The sequence below is a fragment of the Lacerta agilis genome, chromosome 8, assembly GCF_009819535.1.
Source record: "Lacerta agilis isolate rLacAgi1 chromosome 8, rLacAgi1.pri, whole genome shotgun sequence".
In the NCBI taxonomy this organism is placed as follows: Eukaryota; Metazoa; Chordata; class Lepidosauria; order Squamata; family Lacertidae; genus Lacerta; species Lacerta agilis.
Window position 1 is genome coordinate 46,903,874 of NC_046319.1, and position 10,066 is coordinate 46,913,939.

At 43.0% G+C, this 10,066-nt stretch overlaps 1 long non-coding RNA gene across 1 annotated transcript; it reads right to left on the reverse strand.

Annotated features, from left to right (window-relative positions):
- Window positions 1-592: 592 nt before the first annotated feature.
- Window positions 593-8,391, reverse strand: LOC117052190. The gene is made up of 3 exons (XR_004427226.1): window positions 8,355-8,391; window positions 5,551-5,670; window positions 593-930 (listed from the first exon to the last, which is right to left on the reverse strand). It is a non-coding gene; the product is annotated as an uncharacterized LOC117052190 (long non-coding RNA).
- Between the last annotated feature and the right edge of the window lie 1,675 nt (window positions 8,392-10,066).

Genomic DNA, 10,066 nt, shown 5'->3' on the forward strand with positions numbered 1-10,066 from the left:
TGCATGCAAAGCTCACTTGCCATATTACTATATTATTTTCATGAGATGGAGATTTTTCCACGATCAGTTGCTAAGCTGCTCCTCAAAATATGTATGGCCACTATTCATATTCCTGATCCTCCTACACCAGCCTTTGCCAATCCAATGCCCGCCAGATATTTGGGACTGCAACTCTCATCAGCCCTAGGAACTGGGGGCCAAAAACACCTGGAGGGCACTCGGATGATGAGGTGGTTCCTACACAAATGCTCAGAAAAAAATTATTATTATTATTTTTTTAAAAAAACCCTTATAAATAAGCTTTCTTTTATAAATATGCTTTTGGGTTATTTTCTCTCTCTTTCACAATAAGCATTCTTGGAATGGAGCAGCTTTTTAAAATAAAAAGAAAAGAAGCATTTTATGTATTTATCTTTTTTGAGTTTACTAGCAGATGTTTGTTCAGTTCTTGGGGCACCTGAAGAGATTTAACATCCAGGCAATGTGCTTATACACACATATGTATGTATGTGTATATATATATATATATATATATATATAATATATATATAATACATACATGCATGCATGCATATTTTAATTGTATTCAATGGGAAGCGATGCTTTTTGCTGTTCTGGTTGTCTTTTGTTTGTTTTTTTAAAAAATGTTGCTACGGTAGCTTCTTCACACTTCAAGTCTCTGTCATCTCTCCGTTTCCCGCTTTTTGTAAACACACACAAACAACAACAACGGTTGGTTCAAGTCTTAATTCATGTAGGGTGCCAGGGTTGTGTTTTGCTTTTGCTTTTTGTTTTGTTTCTGCCTTATATCCCAAGCTGTCTGATAAACTCAGTGAGGGAAAACGAAAGAAAACGGAGATGAAACTTACGCCAACGTTTTATCCTTAGCACTGTTGCTTCTACCGATGGTTTACTACTACTGTTCTGTAGCTGTGTAAAAAAAAGAAAAAGAAAAAAAATGTGAAATAATTTCAGGGCGGGGGGGGGGGGAATAAATAAACTGTAAGTGAATATCTTTTAGTGGCGTGCATTGTCCTTTCTTTTTGCGTAATTGCACTCCCACCCCCACCCCCCGCTACGGTTTGTGGGAATGTCACAAGATGTCTCGGAGAACAGTTGGAAGGCTTATTGCTGCTTGAGGGGATAGCACATTGGATTAGCCTTGTAAATGCTCTGGAAGGGAAGCCGCTTGGGAATGGTACATGAACCAATCTGAGCTCCTTCGGTAGAGCTAGGCCTGCTTTTCAAGACCTAGCTCTGGCCCATGTTTCCTGGAGGGTAGGGGTAGGGAACCTTTTTCAGCCAAGACGCCTCATTCCCTTCTGGGAGCAACACCTGTGGCAGGTAAGGCCAGGGGCAAATGCCAGCAGCATACAGATTGATACAGCTAACCTGACCTAACCACATCTCCCCCTTACACTTGCAAACAAAACTCACTGCGCTCCACTGAAGGCAACCAACCATGCCCTGGGCCCCCAACCTATCTTGCCAACCAATGATAACTACTAAATTAAAAAGAAAGAGAACCTACCCACAAAAACCTTGCACATACACTATGCAAAAGAATGAAAGTTTGCTGCCTCTCTTCTCCCCCAACCTTGTACTATCTATTAACATTAGTGTCTCACATCAATATAACTGATCTGTAGGAACTGAAAGCAGAGGCGCTGTATGTCCTTTTGTAACCCAATAAAATCTTAATAAAAACCATTTTTTTAAAAAAGAATTTAATGGGAGCAGTTGGAAGCTACATTTTTCCCCATTCTGCAGAACTCTACCCCCTTTCTTGTCATGAAAGAGAGTGACAGAGTATGTGGAATTGGCTTTACTCAGAGTGAGAAATGTTTGCTACAGAACAGGTAATGTGTTTATGGAAAGGGTTCACAGGACTTCAGAGTTATCCTAATAGTACAATTAAACTATTGTGGTTCTCTTGATCATTGGTTTATGCACAAGAGACAGAATACTCTGGTGAGAACTTGTTTACAATAAGTACCATCTTTTCTAACTCTCTTTTAAAATTCTATTCTAAAGTACTTCTCTAGATATTTAATTACTGCATTTATGCCCTATCTTTCATCCTAGGAGCTCAAAGTGGCATGAGCATGGCTCTCCCCCTCTCCATATTATCCTCATAACAACCCCGTGTGGCAGGTTAGGCTCAAGAGATTATTATTGCTATATATTCATTTATAAATTTGCAAACCTATTCTGGAGGAGGTCCTAAATATATTGAACAGAAGGCCATGATCAAGTACCAGCTGCTCAAGTAATCCAGTTCAAAAGACAGTAGGAGATGCTGGAAATTATTTACTTTGCCACCCAAATGCCCAGTGAATTTAGCCATATAGATAAATGATATAGGGGCCTGTCTCAGTCCATGAGTCTTAAAAATAACCAGAGTGAGATTCAGGTAGGTAGCCTGAGGTGTTAACTTGTAAAGAAAGCATCACAAGCACTTGTTCTGAAAACGGGGGGCGGCACAAAACCTATAAGATCCAATGAGGAAAACAAAATGGCAAAAGTGACAATTCTGTCATTGCACAATCTTAAGAGCAAGCTCAATTCTCCACCTGATTATCCTTAAGGGAGCTAAAGCAGGACCATCTACACAAAAATGGGAAATAGTAGCCGGTTTGGGGAAACCCCAAGATGTGAAGACGTAAAAACAAACAAACAAACAAAAACTTAAGAGGAGGAATTCCTAAGGGGGAGAAAAACCCCAAACTACATGGTCAGCCGCTGCATAACTTGATGTGGGAGGGGAGAATGGGAATGGAATGGAGTGCCCTGAAAAAGGGTATGGCTGGCTGACTGGCTGGAACCCTGAACCTTTCCCACTCCCCTGCAAGCAGGCCAGATCTGCATCTGCCCTACCCCACACAGGGTCAATCATCTGACATTACAAAGGATAACAAGCCTCTTTGAGCATGCCTTAAGGGGCTTTGATCTGAGATCACAAAGGGGTTTGCCTTGCAACCACTGCTAAGGTACTTGTTATTTCCTCCATTTTGGCAGGGGGTTCAAAGCAAGCCCCTTCTTTATTCTGGAGCTAGGGATGCTCCCACTGCCCATCAGCTGATTGGAATCACTTTAAGCTCACAGTTGTTTCTCTTTAAGCTCACAGTTGTTCCTTTGAAGCCATGCTAGTACCTGTCTCGCACCTGACATCACATATGACAGGTGTGGTGAGTGGTTTGCCAAGAATGGCTTGGCAGGCCAAAATGGGACTCCTGGCTGGCCAAAGTTGGCCTGTGGGCTAGAGGTTCCTCATCCTGGAACAGAAGGTGTCCTCAACTAGAGGACTGTTCTCTACAGAGTAGGACAGTTGGCCACCCTATGTCAAGAGTCAGCCAGCCACGGTGTGCCACTAATCTGTCCCCAGGGAACAGTACAAAATGTCATGAACGGTGTCTTTCTACTATATTATGACTACCAACACAAAGGCATAGTTCTCTAGAGGTACAAAATAATCAGGTAAGATTTGAAATTGAGGGTGGGGAGGTGGTCCCTGCCACTAAATGGCACATCGCATTTGTACCCATTCCCAGACAGAGCTCCTGCAGTGCTGCATTTGTAATCTACCACTCTGTTCAGGATTCCCATAACCAGAGGTATTTTATGCAGCAATGCATGAGACTATCAGCTAAACTGTCCCTGCAAGGCTGCTGCTTGGACCGTCTCTACTTTTGAGCCAAACTATAACAAAGGGTGGGGGAGGAAGTCATACTTGAGGTTGCCACCACTTATCCACCTCAGAGGCCGTGACATCACTGTCGCCATAACGACTACATTTCCACCCAAGGCCTAGGCCCCCTTGCTTGGCTGCCAAGGGAATGAATGTCAGTGACAATGTAAGTGCCCTCTGGCACAAATCGGGGCTTTCTTCCCATTCCCTGCATATGGACCTGAATCAGAAAACTAAGTAACTCTATTCAAATGAATCCCAGCCCCTTGATGAATTGGTAAGGATTTGGGTCTGCTTGGGGTTTCAAAAACCCATGAAAGATTTGTGCATCCAGCATGAGAATTCATAAAAGACGGGCCGTTGCCCCGCTCCCTCCAGAAGAACCCTAATTCCTAGATTCTGAGCTTCCATTCAAAAGAAAAGTATTTTTCTAGTATTTGTAAAACCTGAGATATGAGGCACTTCATTCTTCAGAGTGAGGCCTTGGCCTTCTGTTCTAAAGTCCTATCCTGATTACACCACAGACGATAGCTTTCTAGGCCAGGAGTCTTGAGTACTCTGCTATCATTCTGCTCTGTTGTTCTAATCTGGGGAATGCCTGAACAGTGAGATTTCAGTTTAGGGAAGTGAGTGGAGTGACTCTGATACACCCCGGCTGTCAAGCTTCAGGGTCTTGCATGCACGGCTTTTCCTTGGAAGAAATCTGTCTCTCTCGAGTGACTCATAACAGAGGCATCATATGCAGGGAGCAGGGGATGGTGGCGAAACAGACTGGGATTCTGTTGGCCTTCATGACTCCTCAACTCTGACTCACCCCATCTAAGGAGACTAAAACATCTTAAGACTCAGCAAAGATAAGTTAGGTCACACAGCTGCAAGGAAAAACTGTGTGTGTGTTGCAGCTTTCCTGGTGTTGGCAATGGCACTATATGTAAACTGTTTTTATTTTCCTTCTTAAACATCAGAAATTAATTTCTAGTTGTTCCTGTTTCACAGGGAATAGCATCTTTTTGCTAGTCCCTACCTGTAGAAAACCAGTGGCTTTATTTCTGCCCCTGTTTTCATTTCCAGGGCCTGCCTTTTTAAAAATGTTGTTAACATGAATTCCTAGAGTGGCCCCCCAGCTGGAGGTTTACCTGACGGTGGCTGCAGCTATTTCACTCCCTGCTGTATCCCAGAGTGCCTGACACAGCATCACTCCAGGGCCTTGTGGGAAATGTAAGTGGCCCACCACATCTGGGCAAGTTCATAGCAAGGGATGCAGCGCAGGCTCCACTGCCAGCCAGCCCTGCTAGGACCCCGGGGTCCTGACAGCTGCCCAAGTGCTCTCAGTGTTGACACTGGGCCTACAGAGTAGTAGTTGTTTGTTTTTTTGAGGTTCCTTCTAGGGTAACCACTTACATGCTGGCAATAAAAGACACACCTTTTCATCAAATTGTCGTATGCCTAATTTATGTGTATAGTTGGACTTTCAGAAATGTAACAGAAAATGTCATAATGGCAAAGACTGTGGTCAGATGGCTTGGCAGCCTATTCAGTCCAGGTGTTTACTGTTGATGGGCAACTTCAAGGGCCCCCTGCTCCTAATTCTTTAACTTTAAACCGGACTTTGACTGAACAGTCCTTTTAATAGAAAATGCCTTCACACAGAGGATAGTCATCTGATAGCCCTTCAATAAAGGACTGTTCTCTGTAAAGCAGAGAACATGGACTCACCCTAGTTCAGTTCCCTTTCCTGTTCTTCACAGTTAAATGTTGAGGGGCAGGAATTCACTGTGTCTCTAGATCACAGGTACCTGTATATAAATGCAAATACAAGAAACAAGGCATTATTATGTGTTATTGTGAACTGGATTTCTTACCTGCCTTTCACCACAAGGTCCCAGGGTGGGTTACAACAAAGGATGTAAGGCAGCATGGATTTATGTTCTGGCCCACATTCGTTCCACGCAGCGCTGTTTCTGCTCCAGTTCAGCTTCCAACTAAAACGACAGAATTCGTCTCACTGTGGCAGAATTTTATGTAATTAATTGTGTTGTGGTTATGCTATTCCACACCGTTAATTTCAGTGCAAAGGAAACTCAATGCATATGGCAGAGGGGTTAGTCATCCAGAGTGGCTGGGGCAACCCAGTCATATGGGCAGGATACAAATAATAAAATTATTATTATATTGCTTGTGGACTGATAACAACAATCCGCTGGTATCTGTTCCAGACATGGGACAAAAAGAGAACATCAGGAATTTCTGCTCCCATTTCTGTTTCCATCAAAATTATCAAACATCCCTAGTTACCTACCACAATGCAAAATGACAATTCTGTATGGTCTCAAGGGCCATACAGAGAGGCCTGGGGGCTACATCTGGCCCCAGGCCTAAGGTTCCCCATTGCTGTTCAAGAGGAAGGGCACAGGCCATGCAGAGTTTACTGCTGGAGAAGGCCAAATTCTGCTGACACCCTCTAATACCATTCCTTGCGATGGAAAGGGAGCTACCGAAAAGGTGGCATAGAACATGAAACCTACCCAGAGTAGACCCATTAAAGTTAATGGACATGACTAAAAGGTTTATTAATTTCAATGGGCCTACGTTGGGTAGGATTTATTTGGTTACAACCCAGTGTTCTTGAGGAAGGCTCTAATACTTGCACTTCTGCAGAAACCTATGATTTAAACATCAAATGTGATCAATATTAATCTCACTTCTGCATTTTTTAAAATATCGACTTGGCTGAATACAATTTTTAAAAGCCCCCTGGGTTGCATCCCATTAATTTTTACTCAGAATAGACCCGTTAAAAATAATGGACAAATCATGACCATTAATTTTGGTGGGTCTGCTCTGAGTAGGACTAACCTTGGATGCAGCCCTGTGATTGGACTCTCCAATTTATTTCCATTTCACAATCTCTGCTGCCCTCATTGGGCAAGAATAGGTAATGACAATTCCCACTCTGCTCTTCCAAAAGCATGTTTTCATTTCCCTACATGGCAGTAGCAAGGTAGTGCAGCATGGACACAAGGGACAACACGCTGTTATTTATTTCACAGCATTTCCTGTGGTGGTCTACACTAACCCGTTCCAAATAAATATACCAAGAAAAATATGCTAGTTAAATTTACTAGATAAATATATTAGATCACTCCCAAATTTCTTTATTTTTAGAGCGGGTCCAGAAAATGTCCCTGATGCCAGTGTTCATTATTTTATATTGCCAGCATAAGCTGCTTGCTATGCCTTCTTTCCTTAAGGGTGAGGCTAGGACTTGCTGATCAGAAGGTCGGCGGTTCGAATCCCCGCGACGGGGTGAGCTCCCATTGCTCGGTCCCAGCTCCTGCCCACCTAGCAGTTCAAAAGCACGTCAAAGTGCAAGTAGATAAATAGGTACCGCTCCAGCGGGAAGGTAAACGGCGTTTCCATGCGCTGCTCTGGTTCAACAGAAGTGGCTTGGTCATGCTCCCTCGGCCAGTAATGTGAGATGAGCGCCGCAACCCCAGAGTCGGACACAACTGGACCTAATGGTCAGGGGTCCCTTTACCTTTACCTTTAGAAGTTTACTGAGGGACATTCTTAGAAAGCAACTTCCAAATAATTGGTGATAGGTCATATCCAAAATCTCTTTCCCATTGTCCTTTTGTTAAATAATAATTTCATTTATTTAACAATTTTTGTATTGCTATTTTAAGCTGCTTCTTTTTTATAAAAAAAATTAGCACAAAAAATTAGTACAGGTATCTGTGTATTCTGGCTTTATGTCTGAAGAGGGCAGCAGAAGGCAGTTCATTTCAGTGAGAAATTTCTCATCCCTTGTGTTGTGAAAGGAATCCCTTAAAGGCTCCTCCCTAAACTTTCAGCCCTATGGGAAAAGATTATCCCCACACGCCAGCATATTTACTTCCATGCCTTCTTTACAGCATGTGAAGGGATATTAAATGGACTAGGGTGTAAGAGACCAAGGTTAAAAATAAATCACCATCTGTGAAGCTTCCTGGGTGACCTCGTGCTTGTCACTGTTATATGTTTTAAGGTTGTGAAGATAAAATGCGGAAGAGAAGAATCATAAATGCCACAAAAGGAAAACCAGGCACATGTATTAATTGGTTCAAGACGGAACAGCTGGTCATGGGAAGGTAGCGACAAAAACAAGCCAATTCTATTGGGTCTGGTGACTTACCTGTCTGCTCTGAAATTCAATAGAGCTTACAACCAGGTACGTGGGGTTAGTTTATTAATTGCATTTATATCACCTCCCAAAACAGTTCACTGGGTGTCTCTCAAACCAAAGCAAGACAGTTTAAACTTAATTAAAATCAAAACACAATATTCAATTTAAACCGTTATTAAAAGTATACTTCAGGTTAAGGCTTCTCCAAGAAAATCCACTTTAGCACACACACACTGCAAACAGAATATGCATGTACTTAAAACCAGGACAACATGGAACGTGTTTGGGCTGTGCTTTTTAGTTTTAATGTTTGAGAAATAAGAGGAGAGTGACACTGCTGGGGTGGGGTGAAATCCAAAGAAAGAAGTGATGGTGGAAGGCAGGAAAAGATAAGAGTACTGTATTTTCTAGCCAGAAAATAAAGAAAAAGAAACGTGCGCACACTCCTCCCTTATCCCCCCACCCCATACACATGAAATATAAGTAAAACAAGGTTCCTACTGTGAGTGAAATCTCTCCTCTATGTACTGCAGACTGCAGGAAGAATGCATACTTCTTTTTTTAAAGATTTTCTTGATTTAAGAATGCATACTTCTGATTTGGCTAGTGAATGCAGGAAGCACACATGGTCCTGATTGGTATAAGGTGGGCTAATTTACAGGGAGGGCCACCAGGTTCCCTCCCCCCACCCCATGGCTTCCTTACAGGGAAAATGAGGGAGGGAAATGGGCAAAAGATTACACCACACAATCAAAGCCATTTATATAGGGCTGTGACCTGCTGGGTGGTTATTTTGACTGGCGAACTGGAGATGGGAAGAAGCATCTAAGAAGCCTCTCAGGCAGTGGAAAATGTAATAATGACTGTGGGCGATAGGAGAGAGATTGGATTCCATTCCACGAAAATGTCAACCTACAGAAAGTATTTGAAAGTATTTGCAAGACTCCTCCCCTTTAAGACTGCAGCTAGATCAGGCTTTCCCCTCCTTCCTTTTTAGTGTTGAGTTTGGGTAGGCCCAAGAGCTCCCTGCAGGGAGCCTGTGCACACCTGATGGTTTTCTGAGGCCACCATCAGGAAGGATCACCCCTCTCATAATGCGGGGAGAGTGATCCTGCTTGGTGCTGGGTTTGGGTGTGCCCAAAAGCTCCTTGCATCAGCTGGTGTGAAGGGGGCGCAATCCTGCTTAGCACTGTGGCCCCACTTTATGCGAAGACTCCTGACAACCAGCTTGGGTTGCTGCAAAAAAAGCAGCTTTCGGCAAGCATCGTCCTCATGCTCAAGTCCCACCCTTACCTATATGATGTAAGGTGTAAGGTGGGGGGCCATGGCTTGCCCAAAATGGCCTCATGAGCTAATTGGGAAGTTGTGCAGGCCAAGGCTGGCCCAGAGGCCAGAGGTTCCTCACACCGATTTCGAGATACAACAATTTACCTCAGGAGCTAAAGCCTTGACCGAAGCAGAAGAGTGGTACTATTACTTCCCTTGATCTGGACGCTATACTTTTGTTGATGCAGCCTAGAATAGCATTAGCTTTTTTGCTGCTGCATCACACTGTTGGCTCATGTTAAGCTTGTGGTCTACCTAGATCCGTTTCAGACGTCCTCTATCTTATATTAGTGCAGCTGGTTCTTCCTACCTAAGTGAAGAACCACTTCAGGTGGTTAGCCTGAAAGAAAGCGCAGAACAGAAATAGCCACTGAAGTACTGGTGTTAGTGGGCAATTTTGTTATTGTTGCGTTTGAAACTGGCAAAGTGAAAAGAAAATTTGTTTGCCAGGTGATGCAATATGACAGTCATTAGTACTACATTCTTTTTTTTAAAAAAGTCGAGTCGCTCATAAGTCGAGGTACCACTGTATCCAAATTGCAGGTGAATTATTGAGGTTGCAAAACTGTTGCATGTGTCACAAACAAATAACAGTGTTAACTGGAGTTAAATAACATTAGCTAAAACACAAATTATTCTGCAAAAACCCTCCAAATATTACATTGGTCACTACAGAAAAAAACCCCAATCAAATTTCTCCCCCAGACCTGTCCCCCCCCCTCCATTTGAAATTGAATTTTATGGTTTTAGGTTTGAAAGCTGCCCAGTGAGCAGTGTTATTGGGCACCCATACACAAATGGCATGAGATGTTTATGCCGTACACAGATTGTGTCATGTTAAAACCTGACGTGTTTAAAGTGGCACTGTTATAAACTGGGTAACAAAT